The 20,661-nt window shown below is 37.5% G+C and overlaps 1 protein-coding gene across 1 annotated transcript in view; it reads right to left on the bottom strand.

Moving 5' to 3' along the window:
* Lhfpl6 (LHFPL tetraspan subfamily member 6) overlaps nucleotides 1–20,661 on the bottom strand; it is a 228,580-nt gene that overhangs the window by 175,731 nt on the left and 32,188 nt on the right. The window lies entirely within an intron of this gene.

Here is a 20,661-nt window from a genome sequence, read left to right as displayed (position 1 = left end):
CTGTAAAACACAACTTTATGAACCGAGGGAATAATAAGTATCAAGCAAAATAGGAAACTGAAGACTAACACCATGAAAGTCCATTTTAAAAGGTCGCAAGTCCCAGCTCGTGTCTGCCTCAGGCAGATTTATTCTTCCATATCCAGTATATTTCATGTTAAGCAACTGTGCCAACTCTACAAACTTCCATGCTGGAAAATTTCAGAGCTTTCAAACTTCATTCAAATTTTTAGCCATTATAATTACCTAAAGGCAACTGTTAACTTACTGCTTGGTTTTCTCTAAGTCTCAATGACCACATTTCTTTCACATCTCATTATCCAGAGTTACAATCTTTCATCATTTTTGTTATTTTTCTCTGCTATTATTTCACTTAAAAAGAAATACAACTAAAATGCAAACCTGAACAATTCAGAACCCTAACAAAGCCCAAATATCAGGAAAACAGGTCTAGGTCCATTAAACTCAACCATGACAAAAGGATTTCATTGATTCGGGATACAATCCAGACACAAGACCATTTAAAAAGCAACAGTGAGTCAAGGTCAGGTTATTACGCAAGGTAGGCAGCCTGGAACAATAAAGGCAGTCGGAAATCAATGTCAGCTTGCAAGTTCCACCACCAACTTCTTATTCCTAGCACTCCGGATGCTATTTTTCCTATCTTTAAAAAAACGTGTTGAATAAGCTAATAGTCAACCTCAATGTCACTAATCATGGCACAAATCCTCAGAATTGGAGCAGATTTGAGAATCATTTTGGGCAATTTCTGGCCCCTGTTTAGCCCCAATGTAATTGAGATCTAGCTTCCAGTTTAAACAAATCCAGGGTCCACAGGAACACAGCCAATGATGCAACTTGCAAACAACCATATATATTACAGATATGTTCTACAGGACGAAAGGCATGGACTTCTCAGGAAGTCAATGTCATGACAAAAGGGGCATGTCTGGATTCAAGAGACTTGAGAGGCACAGTCACCAGATTCAAGGATAGTCCTATCTTGGAAAAACCAGTTACAACTGAGAACATTTCATAAGAATGTATCAAATTACATTAAGCAATTGTTACTAATTTTGTTAGGCATAATAATTCAGCTTGACTATATAGAAATACTGCTTTTTTACAAGATATTTACTAAAGGAATTAGGGGTGGGATGTAAAGGTATCTGTAATTTACATTAAAATATCTCTATGTAAAACGTGATTTATTCATCTACCCTAGATATTAGCATACTTTTTCTGTAATGGGCAAATAGTAAATAATTTTGGCCTCACAAACCATATAGATTCTGTTGCAATTGCCAATGTTACCGTTGTGACATGAAAGCAACCACAGATGATTCTTAAGTGTGTGTGCGTGGCTGTGTTTCAATAATACTTTATTTACAAAAAAAAAAAGAAAGAAATAGGAACTTACAGGCCACAGTTTACCAACCCCTGTTCTATGCTTTCATTTTAAAATAGACACTGAGCTCATGACAAATATAGTCTGTGGCCCCAGTATACAGCATAAAATTTCCTTAGCCTTTTAGTTTTTTCATTTTACATTTAAAATAGCAGCAACATATGGTTCCTATTCACATTGAGATCCATATTATCTGCCAAGTGTTTTCCTAAACAGTTAGTCTTTTCTCTATTATATGATTCAGATATTTTACTTAAAAAACAAAAGTAATATGTGTACAAAATGCAATAATCATATCAGACGACGGCTGAATTCTAAAAAGGCTCTTATAGCCCATGGACCAAATGCACCAGGGATCTTTGGCCCTGGAGGTGACTAGTATTTGACAAGTATAGTCACCTATTGTTAACTGTAATAAAGACCTGAAGTACATTGTTATGGTTTGGATATGAGTGTCCCAAAGACTCATGTGTTGAAAGCTTGGTCTCCAGAGGTGCCCAGGATTTGGGGAACTGTTTGGATCATCAGGGTTCTGGCCTCCTCAGTCAATGAATCCATTTTTGAATTAATAATTTGATAGCATTATTAGTAGGTGATGCTAACTATAGGGAGTAGGACATGATTGGAGGAAGTAGGTCACCAGGGACAGGCCCTTGGGGACTCTATCTTGTCCCTCCTCCCCCATACACACTCTTCCTGGCTCCACCGTGAGCTGAGCAGTTTTCCTTCACCATGCTCTTCCACCATGAAGTTCCGCCTTATCAGATCCAAAGTAATGGAGCTGGTGACCATGAACTGAACCCTCTGAAACCGTGAGCCAAATCAAATCCTTCCTCCTCTAAGTTGTTTTTCTCAGGTGTTTGTCACAGTGACAAAAAAAGCTGACTGACACACAAATAACTTTAAAAAGAGAAAATGGTTATTTTGGCTCCCGGTTGGGGAGGGTTCAGTCCATGACCCACTGGCCAGTTTGCTTTGTGGCATAGTGAGCATCATGGTGAGCATGTGGCAGAGGAGGCCCATTCACCTTACGGTGGGGAATGAAAAAAAGATAACAGGAAGAGGCTGGGGTCCCACAATCCCCTTCAATCAAATGCCACTAGTCTCCACCTCCTATGGTGTCCACCTCCTATGGTGTCCACCTCCTATGGTGTCCACTCCTATGGTGTCCACCTCCTATGGTGTCCACCTCCTATGGTGTCCACTCCTATGGTGTCCACCTCCTATAATGCCAACCTAGAGACCAAGCCTTTAACACAAAAACCAGTCCTTTGTGTCAAAGGCTTGCTCTCCACACATGACATTTCAGACCCAAACTACAGCAACCAGTTTATGAAAGCGAGTGGAAAAGTCATTGGGTTTTTCACTTCACTTCTCTCCTGGAACCCAACTCTTTCTTTCACCTCCTACATAATATGCTGCTCAGGCTCATGGCCTGGGAGACTGAATACAGGTTCCCGGTGGTACTGGGTAAACTATCAGCAGCAATAAGCCACTGGGGAAATTGGACTCAATTAACCTGTGTACAGCATAGGTGAAGTCAGTGCCTCTTTACCGAACAGGGGCAGATGCAGATGCAATATATATATATATATATATATATATATATATATATATATATATATATATACACACACACACACACACACACACACACATGTCTTTCTAGATGCTTATAAATGAACACTCTTCTAAGAATGAGCCCCAAAACTCAGACTGCTCTTCAAGATGACATTAGAAATATTTACAAGTCAGCATTAAATATTTAGTGGACTAATTAAGTTGCACCATTGGTTCATAGAGCCTATTAAAAGTTTACCTGTCACAGAACACGTCAGTCTCTTTCGTTTTGTGCTCTTCCATTAAAATTGCATGTAATAAACTTTTATAGAATATAACATGTTCATGAAATTTAAATAGACTCCGTTTCTGAAAGAATTTCATAAAGATGGCAAGTAAAAACTGAGATAAAATACATGGCATATAGATTCTTATTAATGAAAACAAAGCTAAATTATGATTTAAAACTTTAAAAAAACTCACAGTTAAGTTAGCCTATAAATTCTTTGGAAATATAAAAGAATGGGGATGGAGTGGTAGAATTCCTGCCAAATCATAAAAGTAGCTGGAATGGAACACAAAGCTGTATATAGGACCACATTTTTCATGATAATATATTCATTGTTCAAAGTGGGCAGGAAAATAGGAGACTGATGAAAAAATAGACTAGCACATTAGAGTCTTCTAATTAATTCTATGTATTATTTGGGTAATCTTAAATTAAATTGACCAGAAACTATACTTTTAATTCTTATTAGAAAGTTGCTTATGGATATAATGTTTTGTTTAAACATGATTTATTTTTTAAAATATCTGCTTTTAAGTGTCCTACCTTCCCAGGACGTGATACACACATTATTAGAAATATTGCATTTCTATAACAATCTGTGCCTTGAAACACATGTTAATGTTATTGAAAGGAGTGGAAATTTATCTCTTCCCTAACCCAGTAGAAAGTTTTTTTTTTGTTTTTTGGGGTTTTTTTTTTTATGGAAATAAGATCATCAGATTATAAAGAGTTTACTTAATATAATAATTCATTGTGGATTTTAATCCATGGTGGGGAGCTTGGAATTTATAATTCATATTATAACTATAAAAATGGTTTCATCCTTCTGTAAAACAGGTTTCCATTGGACAATATTTACCTAAGAGTGGGAACAATTATGTTAATGAAGAAAAATTATAAAATTACACTCTTATCAAAGTGAACTGTCAAACCTCTGTTTAGCTAATTCAGGATGTCCTCTTAATGACTTGGATCAAAGGGCACTTTGCCAGAGAGTAGAAACAAATGCATTTACAAGTATTTTTTTTTCTCTCAAAACATTTACACACCAATAAACAGAAAAGAAATTGAAACTATGTTTCAGTCTTGAATAGAAGTTTATGTGAAAACAGAATGGCTGGCAGGAAAGGACTCTGGCATGGAGAAACAATTATATGTATAGATAGTTGCTATACCCTGGCTATTCAGGACCTGGCAGGACTGGTAAGGTTTGTGTCTCCAGTAACTTAGCAGGTCATGTAAATGACACCAGAATGCACAGCATGGGAATATGAGCTACCCTGGGCTGCCCAGTATCACTCCTTCTTCTCCACGGTCTAGCTGGGCCCTTGCTGGGTTTGGTTTGGGTCACTCTAAGACCACAGCTTGAAAACAAATTAAGTCCTGCCATTTTTACCTTTTGGCTCTCTATGAAAAAATTTTAAAAATTACTCAACTGGCAATGACAATAAACACGCATACAAACAACAGATTATCTGTCCTGCTTGAGTCTTCACTCCATTGTGTTGAATGTGACCCCACCACCAGCTCAGACCTTCTTAGAAGGCTCCACCCATGACTGTGTGAGACAAGCTGCTCTGCTGTCCGGATGCCAAACCTCTGGCAAGAGCTATTTTTGCCACTGTGGGAATCTATCCTACCCGAGTGAGCTGGAATCCCCACTTCTCTGCAATCCCTGACAAATTTCTCTCCCATACCTTCTCCTCTGGTGCCAGGTTCAGTTCAGTTCAACAAATGCTTATTAAGCTATGTGGTAATTGCTAGGGAAGGAATTAGAATGAATAAAACATCTTCCTAGGTGGTTGTGCATGAAGCAAAATACCCATGACATAAAATTTGCCATTTTAGCCATTTTTAGGTATAACAATTCAGTGCCGTCAAATACATCCATGATGCACAACCATCAACACTAACACCTCCCCAAACTTTTTTCATCTTCCCAATCAGAAACTCTGTACCCATTAAATAATAACTCCCCACTCTCCTCCTCCCCAGGGCTTAGTACCCACCATTCTATTTCCTGGTCCTATGAATATGCCTAGGATAGGTTCCCTATGTTAGTGGAACAATACAATATTTTTTTTTCTCTGTGCCTGAATTATTTTGCTTAGTAAAATGTTTTCAAGGTTCAGCCACGTTATAGCAGTTACCAGAATTTCATTTAAGGATGAAAAATATTCCATTATATACACATACCACAAATTATTTATCATTCAATACCTCCTGTTTTTGAGTTTATTGATTTGCAAGAAAAATGTACCACTCTTTTGTCTACCAATTTGCAGATCTTTTGTCAAGTATCTGTCTCCGCACCCTAGAAGCATCCATCCCAATATACTCAGTGTTCTGCCTGGAAGACATACCTCACCATGCCACTGCCCATAATGGTGCTGGTAATAATCATAGTCATCCCTTAGTAAACCAAACCTAGGGATTGGTTTCAGGACCCCTGAGTATTCCCAAATCTTCAGATGTTCAAATCCCTTATGCAAAATTATCTGGTATTTGCATATAACCCATACACCCATCCTCCTGTGGGCCTTTCAAAATTATCTCTGGATTACTATAGTATTTAATACAATCTAAATGCCATGCAAGTAGTTGTTATATTGTATTGTTTATGGAGTAACAAGAAAAACGAATCTGTGCATGTTCTGCACAGACACAGTTTATTATTTTGAATAAAGTTATTGTCAATCTGCAGTTGGCTGACTTTGCAGATGTTGAACCTGTGCAATTGGAGGGCTGACTGTAAGGGCAAATGGCGCTAAATCTGGAGTCAAGGGATATGAACTCGAGTTCCAGCTTTGCTATGATGTAACCTCACCAAGTCATGGGTTTCTCAGGCCTCAGGAATCGGTGGCTATAGTCCAAAATAAGGCTGCAGAAGCAGTTCCATCCAGAAATTGTCTGATGCAAATTAGCATAAAACAGACACAGCAATATCTTGATGAACTGTCTCAGACACATCTGGATAATGTCTTAAAAGATTCCAAAAAGTTCTTATGATCTACCACATTCTTTAATTTACAGCTTCTTTAGCAATTCCATTGTGTCACTTCTCATATCTCAACCACTTAAAAACTATCCATGACTTTTATAAGAAGTGTCATTTCCTACTGGACCTGGATTACTTAACTGTCATCCCTGAAGAGCAGAAGGAAATAAAGCTTATTTTGCCTAAAAACTTGAAGAATGGAGTGAACCTACTACTAAAAGAGAGAAAAATGTTAATAGATGTAAAATTTGGGGAAATTGTTTAAGCTCTTTGACCAAGGAAGAATTTATTTTGCAGTCATCTTTGGCCACTATAGGGTCTTTTATGGTTTTAGAACCCTATCTAAATATATGATCGAAGAATTAAATTATTAGACACCTTGCTGGCTTATCCAATGCTGTTTGGCTACTTGCAGAAGGCAACTGATGAAATCTAAAAAGAGGAATCAAACACCAGTGGATTAATAGAGCAAGGATAAGCTCCTTCTGGTACAGCACTATAGCTTTTCTTCAATGATGCTGCTTAAGAATCCAAGGAGCTCCCGTGGTAATCCTATGAGTGTCCTTGGCCTCCTTACTGGGGGATGATCAGGGAATAATGATTGCAAACCATAGTAGAACAGGTAAGATGAACAGAAGCCCTCTCTGTGAATGGGAATGATTCCTTCCTCATAAAATATCAAACTAACTTATTATAAATTCACATGTAAAGAATGAAAAAAAAACCTACAATAAGGTAGTAAGAGAAAATGATGCTAAAATGAACTTGTCAGTGGGAAAACTCCTAAGAATACACCTGAAGTCAAAAGTTTCAAGTATTTTTTTCATTATTAATTTTGCATTGTTCATTGATGATCCAAATAGATTTTTAGAGATTGGAACTCAATCTTTGGGCATAGGAGTCTACATGTTTAATAAGCACCTGTGAATATTCTGGTACACATTTTCATTTGAGAACCAGTAATCTAGTATTCTCAAGTTTTTGTCTCTGCAAAACTTTGGTACTTTTTAGTAATCCAAATTCTTGGGTCCACTTGACCCTAGTGAACCAGAAGTTCTGGGACAAACCAGCCATCTATACTAGAAATGACAGTATAGTGTGGGAATCCCAGCATTAATCTGCACCTGCTCATCCAAACATAGCCAGAGATAAAGGCACAGCACCAGAAACCCAGGATCATCCTTGACTCAACCCCTCTCTTTCCCTCACATGCCAAATCCAGCCAACCAGCAAGTACTATTTTGCCCTCTTTCCATCCCTACCTCTAGTTCTCTATTCCCAGTCTCTGTTTGCTTACTCCTTGAATTAGATAGAAGTCTCCTTCCAAACTGCTTTCCAGTCTTGTTACTTTCAAATTCAATACCTAAATTTCAAATACTTTCAAATTCGCACCTAGATTGTAAAACTGACAAGGTCACCTCCTGCTTAGCATTGCTCAATAGCGTCTCATTGCTCTTGAGACTAAAGATCCTCAACATGGCTTACAAATCCTTTCATGCTCTGCCTTTACCTACCATTTCAGTCTCACCAACAACCATCCCTGTCTCCAATTTCCTGCCCTAACAGCACCAAATCACTTTAAAAAGTTTCTTCCCCAAATTCTGCTGTTTTCCACATCTAAACTTCAGCTCCTGCTTCTCTTTCTCCTTCACATTCCACTCTCCCCACTCCAGGGTCTGGTTACTCGGATTAGTTCTAACTTTTACTTCCTTGTTATCAGGAGGGAGGGGGATCCCAAGCACTTTTGATCCTTCTCCCAAGCCTGACTTCTATTCCATTCAGTGGTTTCCGATGAGTCATCTCTTGCACCAGTTACCTGCATTCATCTTTGCATCCCCAATAACTAACACAGTGCTTTGACACACAGTGAAACCAAAATCAACATGCTGAACCATTAAATTCACCAATAACAAGCATTTACTATGCTTTTTTGGCTGAAACTGGGTATGTGGTCTGTGGCCAGTACTTTATTTCTATAAAGAGTCTTTCCAAGGAACTGGTCTCAAATGCCTTCCCACTATTCTCAAATTAACTAACTTAGTGAACACAGACACTATATCCTGAATTCTTGGCAAAACAGTAAGATACCATACAAATGTGGTCTTTTTTAGCTACAAGGCTTCTCTTTCAGATGCTGCTAAACTTAAAACCTACAGACCAAAAAGTTCTGCCAATTTTGAAATCATAAAATTTTACAAATCAAAAAGCATATGTAACACTTCCAAACTCTGTTTTAATTATTTATTCTTTCTTTTGCTTTCCTCTGGAGTTATGAATGAAGCATTCTTCTGATATTAATTACTGATTTCAATGATCAGAATCAATAGAGATCCAAAGATAGGAATGCTGTGCTATACTGTATTTTTTTAAAAAAAAAATATTTTGTTTATTTATTTTCATGTGGTGCTGAGGATCAAACCTAGTGCCTCACATGTGCGAGGCAAGTGCTCCGCCACTGAGTCACAACCCCAGTCCACTATACTTATCTTAGATGCAATTTTATAAGACATTTTCTTCTTGAAAGACATGAGACTTACATATACTGACCCCTGACTCACCCATAGGAAAACCAACAAAATATGAATGCCATAAAATTCAGTGGGACCCCACTGTCTTCTCTCACAGATAAATAATTGCCAAGGCAAGAAGAGAAGGGCTTAGAGATGTTCGCCAAGTATTATAAAATATTGCTTCCAAAAGAGCACATCTAGGTAATAAAATGAAACTAGAATATTATAAAAACATTACCTAGAAAATCGCCTACTTTCATATATGCAGGAATAGGATATTGTTTCCCACTATTTGGATGACAACAGTTCTCCAAGTGGTTAGCCACTAAGGAAGGTTAGGTACAGGTCAGATGGGATATGTCTGAAGACAACTCACAGACACTTAGGAACTTTTTTCCTTATTCATGTTTGGAAAAGTCATATTACCTAACTTAAAGATAAAGGTCACATCCAAAATAATTATGCAGAATTACTCGCAAATTTAAGGGAAGAAAAGACTTTTTTAAAAAAATCAAAATTCCACCTCCTTAATACCATATCTTAGCAAAAGAAACCACCCCTTTTCCAGAGAAATGGCTGATTCCAGTGTTGGCAAGCAAAGTACAGGGTGAGGCAAGGGACATCTTGTACCAGAAATGATGAAAGGCTTAAAAAAAAAAGATAGGGGGCATGTCATGGGATACAGGAGTCAGCTTTAAAACATCAAAAGCACAATCAATACAGATAGAACGGATAAACCAGACTTCATCGAAATCAAAAACTTCCTTAAAGGACACTGCTCAGAAGAATGAAAAGAGAAGTCATAGAAAATATTGCAAACTACATATTTGATGAAGAATTTGTATTCAGGATATATGAAGAGATCTCAAGACTTACTCCTGTTAAAACAATCCAGTTGCAAAATGAAAACAAAAGATTTTTTAAAATTTTTTTTAAAGAGAGAGAGAGAGAGAATTTTTAAATATTTATTTTTTAGTTTTCAATGGACACAACATCTTTATTTTATATTATGTGGTGCTGAGGATCAAACCCAGCGCCCCGTGCATGCCAGGCGAGTGCATTACCGCTTGAGCCACATCACCAGCCCGAAAACAAAAGATTTTGAAGAAATGCTTTACCAAAGAAAATGCATAGATGGTACACAGGAATATGAAATGATACTCACTGATCATTAGGAATATGCAAATTGAAATCAAATATATATTCAACTCATCTTTAACCAAAGTGCACAGGCAATTCAGTGGAGAAGGAATAATTTTTACAACTATGATGTTAAAACAATTGTGTATCATATGCAAAAAAAAATTAAAAACTTGACTTCCACCATATGTAAAAAAATAGATCTAAGTATAAAATGTAAAACAATTAAACTTATAAAAGAAAATATGGAAAAAATCTTTGTAACCTTGATTTTGGCAAAAATTTCTTAGACACATCCCCAAAATCACAATGAAATACCACGACTACAATTTCAGAATACCTCAAATTAAATACACAAATCATAGACAGTGTTGGCAAAGATTATATATAATATATATATATATATATATATATATATATATATATAACTGGATTTCTCATATATTGTTTGTGGGAATGTGAAATGATACAGCCACTTTGTAAAACACCTTGGCTTGTAAAGTTCTGCACACATCTACCACATAAGCTAATAGTTTTACTTCTAGTTGTTTCTCCAATAAAATGAAAACTTGTGCTCATACAAAAGTTTCAGGCAAATGTTTAGCTTTTTTATCACTAAAAACTAAAAAGAAAAGAAACAAGTATTTGAGACCCACATAAGCAAGACCACAGAATGCTACCCTGAAATAAAAAAGCAACAAGATACTGTTTTATGCAAGAATATGAATGAATCCCAAACACCTTATGCCACGTGAAAGCTGCCAGACTCAAAAGGCTATATTAGACACAAACTGGTTTAGTGGTTTCCTGGGACTGTAGAGTGTGCGGGAAACAGGGAAATGGGAATACCAATAAATGGGTATTAGATTTATTTTGAATTGATGAAAATGTTCTAAAATTGATTTTAATGATGACTGGACATCGTTGCAAATATACCAGAAACTTTTATTTGCATACTTTTCTTTTAGGGGCAGAGAGAGGTACTGGGAATTGAACCCAGGGGTACTTTACCAAAGAGCCACATTCAATCCTTTTATTTTTTAATTTTGAGATAGGGCCTGGCTAAGTTGCTGAGGCTGGCCTGGAACTTGTGATCCTCCTTCCTCAGTTTCCCAAGTTACTGGGATTATAGGCACGCGATACCACACAGGGCCTGATTTGTGTACTTTAAAAGAGTAAACTCAATGGTATGTAAATTTTATCTCAATGAAGTTTGTTTTAAATTATATATATTTTTATACAGCCTTCTGGAAGAGGTAAAACTATAGATACAGAAAACAGATCACTGGTTGTCAGGGTGGGTGGTAGGGTGACCACCAGGGGCTAGAGGGAACCCTGGGGGGTGGGTGGAGCTTTGTGTATCTTGATTTATACTTTTGTCAAAACTCACAGAACTCGACAAGATGACTTTACTCCAAGTAAATAATATGTCGGTAAATCTGACATTTTTTTTTACACAACTACATTTTCCATTAAGAAAAATAGACTTTAGTTTTATGGCTTTTAAATTGTATACCGAAGTGATAGGACTAAGTCACCTACTCTCAGGTATCTTATTGGTCAGCAGGCGGTCACTATAATTGTGGGATTCCAAACATTTAGCTTGTCATTGTATTTTTATAACTGAAGTGGTTTCATTCCACTCTTTAAATTTTTCGAATAAGTCTGAGGTAATGCAGTAATACACATTTCCAGTCACAATTATAAAGCTATTAACTAGGTCTGACTCTATTTATTATGGTTTTATGAATAAGATAAATTCAGTTTGCATATGCTTATTAAGTTAACAATGGGCTTTGCATGCTTGAAAAGCTTATGCAGAGGAAAATTTAATTGTCTGGTTAAAAGAAATGCTCCAAAATTGAATTATTGGGTTTTAGATACCTTTTAAATGTATGTTAGATATTCCTATTAAGGAAGCAGAATTTTTTTAAATCAGAAAAAAAAAATTCAAACATGCAAAAAATTTGCAAGAATAAGAACATTTAAATAACATTTACCCAAATTTACTTACTGCTGAACTTTTAACCATGTTATCCTTTGTGTATATATACATACATATACACCTCTGAGCTATCTCTTCTCTCCACAGATCTATGTGTCTTTCCCTTTGCCAATCCCACCAATCGGGATTAATGAAGCCTTTCAATGAATATTGAGATCATTGTCAGAGTATTCCAAATTAATTCTTATTTTTCAAAATTATTTTGGCTACATTTATTCTATTATTTTTCCATTTAAATTTCTGAATCAACTTTCCAGCATCTACATAAAGTCCAGCTATGATTCTGATTTTGATTGAGCATGTTCTGAATCTATATTTCTACTAGAGGAGAGCTAACATCTTAATCACAAAGACTTTCCACACAATAGAAACACAGTGTATCTCTTTATTTATTTGATTTTTTTTTTCTAAAGGGAAATTTAGTTTTCATTTCCGGCATCTTTGATTCCTACCTATCCCTTACTCCGTTCCCCACATTTTGACACATTATAGAATATGCTTCAAACACAGACAAAAGTAATATATATTTTTTTAGTGTTTGATTACTAACATAATGATAGCTCTCTGTACCTAGAAGTTTTACTTAACAATGACTCAGAATATCTTAGCTAACTTCTTTAATTATGTGTCAATAAGCTAAATAGGTTGGCCTATCCTTTTTTAAAATATTTTTTTAATTGCCAATGGACCTTTATTTTATTTCTTTATATGCAGTGCTGAGAATTGAACCCAATGCCTCACACACGCTAAGCAAGCACTGTACCACTGAGCCACAACCCCAGCCCTTGTCTATGTTTTTTATTAGACAAGGATGAATATTTGAACACCAGAAAAAATCCACAAGAATTTTTTCAAAAAAATTCGAAAATTCTGTGCAATGCACCATTTCCTTCATGGATCAAAAACAGTGTGTTTATCTCACTCACAAGGTTTTTTGATCAAAATAAATTATATACATGGGTAACCTAACCCCAATATCAGCAAGTGGCTTAATCACATCCCCTTAAAACCTATAACAGAGGCAAGGGCCAGCATTAATATAAGGAGAATCCATTAACCGAGAGGAACACACAGGACCCCATTCAAAGACTATGATTGTGACAGTAATTGGTAAACTGAATATTTTTCAAAAAGTCTCTTTGTTCTTAATGGCACAGAAGCCTTTGTTAGGCGATGACACACTGTCCCTGTTCTGAAGGCTGTAGACTATTGGTGCACTCCAAAGATCAAAAGCTGTGATGAAAGGGTCTGTAATTAATAATAATTGCTTCCCAAGTGTCTATTTTACATAAAGATTCCACTTCATAGGGAACACATTCAAGTCCACTGGATAGGCTTAATATTTTCACTGTGGGTGGTCTTTTCTGGAAAAGCTATTCAAAGGCTCTACAGGGGGCTAGCAAAACATCATTAATAAGAAGGATGTAGGCGAATTACAGAGACAAAGCACACCTTGCCACTGGTGACATTTTACAGTGCGCCAACCTTATAGCAAAAGCAGCCCTGCAAGCTTCAGAAGCTGCAAGATGAAGGTCTCCACCCAGGGACAATGAAGGTACAGTGACATTTATTCAAATGCTTTTATTTACTGAGAGCTTTTTAGGAAATGGTACCAAGAGTGAAATGATGCTTTGGGATGTTTTATTTGCAGGATCAGTGCCTACCTACACTATTATTCTGTAGGTAATTTTAGGTGAACAAGGGAAACTTTATTAATGCTTTTGAATGCAGTTAAATGCAGAAATACAAAGCCTCAGAAACCAAGTGAAGGGAACTCTGAAGAATATTCCTATAATTCCAACAAAATGTGGGTCATTTAAACAAATATTTTAACACTTTTAGGTTCACCTTAGAAAAATCATTCATTTTAATTTTCATTGGGAAACAATTTGATATAATTAATGAAATATCACTTTTAAATTATTTTGATAATCACCTAACGATTATGAATCACTCTAGTGGACTGATTCTAGCATAGCCTCATTTTTCACCCCTTCCTATAGCTATAGTTCTTGAAATGTTATTGGCTGTTACACCCCATGACACTGGATTGGCCTTGTAACTTGCTTTGGCCAAGAGAATGTAGTGTAATAGACATTGTGTCAGTACTGAGATTAGATCTCAAAAGACCATGTACACCTGGGAATCTTGCCCCTGCTGTTATGAAAACAAACAGGCCAGGCCTGCTGGATGATGAGAGCCAGACACACAACACCATTCCAGCAAGGTTCCTCCTAGACCAGCCAGCCACCAGCCAGACACATGACTGAAAGCAGATGTCTCTAACCTAAGCCAGCGCAGACCTAATGAATCACCCTGCCAACCCATAAACTCATAAGCATCCTTAGCATGTGGTTGTTGTCTTAAGATATAAGATTTAGGGATATTTGTTATAGGGCACATGGTAACTGATACAATCACCTTCCTTCCAAAGTTGCTTCTTGGACTTCATTCTGTCCCTCCTTTTTTTCCCTCCCCTTCTGTTTTCTCAGTTACTATGAGCACTATATCTTATGACTCCTGATTCATCAATGCACTTTGATCTCTCCGCTAGTTTACTTCACATTATCGGTCATTTAAGCTTGTAAATTCTGTACATAATTGGATCCCAAAGCTCTGCTATTATTCTCCATTATTTTTGTCTCTGCACTAATATAGACCTTCATCATTTGTCCTCTAAAAGGTTTCTTTTCCTCATTCTTTGGCTCCTTTAATACACTCTTCAATCATGACAGTACTTTTTTTACTAAGTCAAAATTGTTATTTGGCTACAATATTATGTCAGGACATATCATCACATAAATGCAAGTCAGATCTTTAATAGCTGCCAAGGTCATAAAGAATGTTCTGAACAACTTAGCATGGGATTCAAGAGGTCCCACTATCTCATCCCAACATTTCCTTCTAGTTGTTCTCTACTGCATCTCTTCCCACTTGTTCAGGCACATCAAACCAGAATCACCAAACACCAACCACATTCTTTTGCATCTCTGTGATTTAAAATGTTGTTCACTTCCCCTCTGACCTACTAAAATTCTGATCAACCAATTAATTTAAGCATTGACAACTCTTCTCCAACAGGTACCAACCATCCTTGCCACCCCATCTCCTTCCCAGTGCCATGGTCACATGGATTTGTCCTTTCCCCTTAACATCTTGAACTGCATCATGAGAAGTTTTTCACTGCAGCTTAATCTCTATTTAGTCAAATGCTGGAGTGTTATAAATTATTTGACAATAGGGCATACGAATCTCTGTACCCCTCATATACACACATATATGTACAAGGCTTCATATGCTAAATGCAATGTGCTACGTGGATCTTGCAGACTCAGAGGGCAGAGGAACTGTTCAGAGGGAGTTCAACTTTCTGGCCAAGAGATAAATACATGTATGGGGCAAATAGATATCTCTGACCCATGATCAAAATGAAAAGCAATGTAGAACAGAAAGTTAGCTTTTGGCTTCTTCAGAATTCATCACTTAAAACATCACAATACAGCATCAACTACTTCACTCCTAGGCAGGAAAATGACAAATGTAACTATGTGAAATTCAATTACAACCAGGCCTCAGAAGTATTGTGATATATTTCTCTTCTAACCCTTGTCTATCTTGCATAATTGGCAGTATCAGAAAACTCTTTGCTCTTTGTAAAACAGACTCCCTCGCCCCATTCTGCTATGAAAATAAATAGTTCACTGCCAGGACTCCCATACTCAAGCAATAACTATTTACATGCACAAATTATTATATTCAGAAGAAAGTTCTGTAATCACACAGTCAGTGTGCCTCCAAAAAGAAACACAGTGACCCTGAGCAGTGTCTAGTAATTTCTCTAGGTCACTATTCCTTACCTACAAAATAAATGTCTGAAACTAAGTTAGCACTAAACTTCAGTGAGTTTGTCAAAACATTAGTTTATTAAAACTGATGTTCACAATAATGTTCACATAAGGGAATGCAAGGGTTTTTGCGACAAAAATTTAAGGGTTATGTTATGCACAATACAAAGATAACAACACACACCAATATAATTTTGAACCATCTTGAACAAAGTAAAGGAGTTATTTTCATGGCCTCCAATGATGAACTTCAACTAAAAGGAACACTCTATCCCTACCACATGGTCCAGTTAATCAAGGTACTATTTTACATATTAAAATACTGGAATTATAGAGAACGATAAAAGGCTTTGTGGGTGAATGAGCTGTAAGGCCTAAGACAGGATAGCTACCCTTCATCCCATTATGTGAAAAATTGCAATAATAATTTCTGTCTCATTGGAGGTTGCAAAGATTGAACGAGATAATATCCCCACGGTGACTAGAAAAGAGAAGATGCTACATAAATGTTAATTTTCCTTTCTCCACCATCCCCAAGGAAGTTCAATAGAGCACTTCATGCATAGTTGGAAGCTACCTCTCAGCTGATTAATGTACTTATTTATTTTTTCATGATCCAACATTCTCTCATAGTGATGAAATGTTGTATTTTCACAGATAATACTTCCTTTAGCGTCATTCATCTCCTCTGCTTATATAAGGCAGGCTGATAATAGCATTAAATAGGCCACAGGGGCTGGGGTTATGGCTTGGTAGTACAGCACTTGCCTAGCAAGTAAGAGGTACTGGATTCAATCCTCAGCACCACATACATAAACAGAATAAAGATACTGTGTCCATGTACAACTAAAAAGAAAAAATATTTTTTAACAAAGGCCACAACAGGGCTGGGGTTGTGGCTCAGTGGTGGAACACTCTTGCCTGTCATGTGTGATCCTGGCACTGAGTTTGATCCTCAGCATAACATACACACATACATATGTAAAATACAGGTATTGTTTCCATCTACAACTAAAATAATTTTTTTTTTTAAAAAAAGGCCACAATATGCTGGGTGCAGTGGCACACAACTGTAATCCTAGCAGCTCAGAAGGCTGAGGCAGAAAGATCCTGAGTTCAAAGCCAGCCTCAGCAACAGTGAGGTGTTAAGCAACCCAGTCAGACCCTGTCTCTAAAGAGAATACAAAATAGGATTGGGGATGTGGCTCCTTGGTTGAGTGCCCCTGAGTTCAATCCCTGGTACCAAAAATAAAAATAAATAGCCACAATAAATTTATTCACAAAACAGGTCTCACACAAGTTTTGGCTTCAGTTGTATACTGGCATGTGAGATAAATAATTAGGTAATATTAGACTATCTCTTTGTTTAGCAGAAATACCTAGAGAGAATGGAAAGCTTTGATCTGCTCTCCTCTGTACTAGGCAGGATACCCTATTTTAGGAAGGGAAGAATCTAGCACCTTCTTACAGAATGCTTTCTAGTCTCTAAATGCAATCCTCGTCATAAACATAAGCAAAATCGACCTGTCAAAAAAATTTTATTAGAAATGAGGAGCATGTGTCCCCACTCTGGGGAGTGAGAAATCAGACAGGAAGACAACTGTCTGCACCTTAAGAAGTTAAAGTCTAGTAGAGGAGGCAAACAGAAGAGGTTGTGTTAGTGTAAGGAGTGCCAAGCTGCAGACAGGCACTGCATGCTGCCAAGCACAGGAGGGGCCCTAACCTAGATCCCACGGAGTGGGGAAAACCTTCTTGACCATATTCAACAGGTGTCGCTGAATTAAATCACAGGCAGTTCTGTGACAATTCCCTGTCTTCTCTTCCCTAGAGAGAAAACATCTCTTTGAATTTATTTTTAAACATTTAAGAAAATCTATCATAGTCTTTTCTGAACACCCTTTAAATTCTCTCAGCATTGCCCAATCAGACAAATGGCAGTGTGTGCCACCAACAAAACCACCTTCTGGTGTACCAAGGCAAAAGAACACCATACAGGAGAAGAGGCAATTTATGAACCTGGTAACTGTCCAAATCTACAGGCTACCTCCTAGACCATATCAGCTCAAAATCAACAGCTCCTCAGGATCCAGACTGCCCAGTTCTAGGAACCTTTTGCCCACATGGCCCAGTTCTAGGAATCTTTGCCTGCCTCCTCCCCTTTCCCTAGTGCGAACGGCTCTCTCTTTCTGTCTCACTGTATTTTAGGATGCTTGTAATAAAGCAGCACTAACCACCTGTCCCACCAACTCTCCCTATAGCCTTTCTATTCAAGCTTGGTCTCTGGACCAGAAACATCAACATCCCCCCAAACCTACAGCATCAGGGTTGACACTATTAAAATACCCATGACTTATGTGCCCTTTACACTTTGAGAAGAACATCGCTCACAGGCTATGAATTTCAGGATAAGAGAAGTGGAGCCTTATTTATTAAGAACTTAGCCCAGGACCCAGCACTACATAAATACTAAGTACAATATATGTTTGTTGAATCAAAATGATGACATGCTCTTATTTGATTCCCTCAACAGCACTCTGAGGTAGGTACTGCTCTATGTTACAACAGAGAACTCAGGCTAGATAGAGACTTGAGGACATTTTGCTAAAACTCACAAAGACCAGCAAGATGAGTTTAAATCCTGTAACTTCAAATTCTGTATTCTTGTCACTTCCCTACAATCTCTGCCATGCATTATAAATCAGAACAAATATTTATGCAATAACTCTCACAACATTTATGCTAGAACTAGAATATTGCCCAGACAGGGTTCACAGTCATTTTGCTTCCATGTTCATGGACTTATTTATTAGTGTAGATGGCAAGAACCTATTGTGCTCCCATCGTGGGCAATGCATTACACTCAGTATTAAACATGAAGAGAAAAATAAAGCAAATCAGTTCCTGCCTTCATGGGGGTACCAACCCATAAAGACCAATCCTCGACCAAGGTGAGAAGTACTGTGCGCACGCTTCTATGTGTGTGTGTACACCGTGTGCATGCATGCAATAAACAGTAAAAATACGAGGAAAGGTATTTTAACACAACTATAACACAGACTGCCAAACAAAATCTGGTAAGGAAAGATAGAGAAAAAGACCCACCAGGGTTCCATTCAGTTTTCAATGCATCAAAGATTTACACACTCTTCCCATTATCATTAATGGCTGTTATGAATGTAATTTGTCCCCACGCACCAAGGGGAGAATAAATTCCTCACAGAGGGGAAATGGAGGGTATTCAAGGAAAAAAAAAATTTTACGCAGAAAGCTGATGACTGGTAGTTGATAATGAATGCAACAGGAATAATAGTATTGTCTTTTAATTCCTCAGGACATTAGTCATTAAAGTCATGGGGCGATGCCAGAAAGACACACACACACACACACACACACACACACACACACACACACACACACACACACACATACACACACACACCACATAGCACCTCTGAATTATCTAGCAAAGCAACAATGGAAAAAAATGGCCTTTTAAAATTCAGGGCTAAGGAAATTAAAAATGAAAGTCAGGATGCAATAAAAATTAAAAGGAACAGAATTCCCATAACTTTACATTGGAAAGATCACATTGGAAGCAGAGAAGTAAAAGGATGGTCAAAGAAGAAAATCCCTTCTTCTGACAGTCCATGCTCCCCCACATCACTAGAGCTACCAATGACAGAAACAAAATACAGAAAGACGTCCTGTACAGGGAAAAAGGCAAACCCATTCTTAAAAGTGACTAGAATAAATGAGTCCAGGGGGTTGATAAGTGAATACAGATAATGGCACGAGGGACCACAAATATTCTTAGAGGTAAAGCTTGCAAGTCAGCAGACAGAGAGTTTTCTGTGAGCAGCACTATTGCATATTTTAATGCCCTCCTGGCTAATAAGAGTCAAACAGACAGGCCAAGTGGAGATATGGGACTTGGAACATAATTTCTGCCTTCCTGGGGGCAGCATATCTTCAGGTGATTGGGAGGTTTTTGCTCCTCATCAGATCTTTATTAATCCATTGTCATGTCTCTGCATTTTATTATTCCTGCCAGGGTAACAGATTATATTCATGATTTCAGGTCATAAAGTATAACAACCAGCTCAGGGGACTAGAAACAATTTTAAAATTAAGAATGAGATACTCCACATTCCTTTTCTTCTCTGAGCCTCTTCTTTTTCGCTCTGTACAATGAGGTCAACACACACTATCCCCAGGGCTGTCACCTAAGAGAACAGACTCTTCTTGTGGATTTCCCAAAGGCAATGAAAATCCTGTAACCTGTAGCCTCCCAGTACCATGCTGGCCCCATGGGGAGCACTCGGTATAAACATGGGCTGCTACTGTCACTGCAGTGGAAACACTGCCACCATCCAGAGTCATGAAAGCCAGAAGCCTGTGAGCTGTTGTCCTCTGATAGTTCATTTTTATTTATTTTTAATAGAAACACATTACAAATTTGGCCAAATTGGCAGACAAGTTGCCAAGGCCAGGAACAACCTTGACTTAGTATGCTCTGATCCTAACACCTGGTACACCGGGTATAGAATGCTTAATGAGAAGTATTTCAGAAAATATGGTAAACTCTACAGCCAGGACTTGGATTCCTTCCAAAAGGAAGCAGTAAAGGAAACAATGAGTATTAACTATCTGTTTATAGTAAATCCATCCAGACAATGATATCCATATGGAGTCAGAGGAAGGAATATTTGTGCACCTTTATATTACTGAACTTCAGTGAGTGGACCATGCAGTACAAAACTCAGGAGCACTAAATAATGGTCTGGCTCTGCCTGTAATTCATCACCCATAACCGCCCTACCTGGAAGTGAACTATATATCAAAAAGAAGTACTGTGGCGCCAAACGAGGCTCCTTAAAGCTGCATGGTGATATTACACTCCTTTGGT

The sequence above is a fragment of the Ictidomys tridecemlineatus genome, chromosome 6 (assembly GCF_052094955.1).
Source record: "Ictidomys tridecemlineatus isolate mIctTri1 chromosome 6, mIctTri1.hap1, whole genome shotgun sequence".
NCBI lineage: Eukaryota > Metazoa > Chordata > Mammalia > Rodentia > Sciuridae > Ictidomys > Ictidomys tridecemlineatus.
This window is presented reverse-complemented; position numbering and strand designations above follow the sequence as displayed.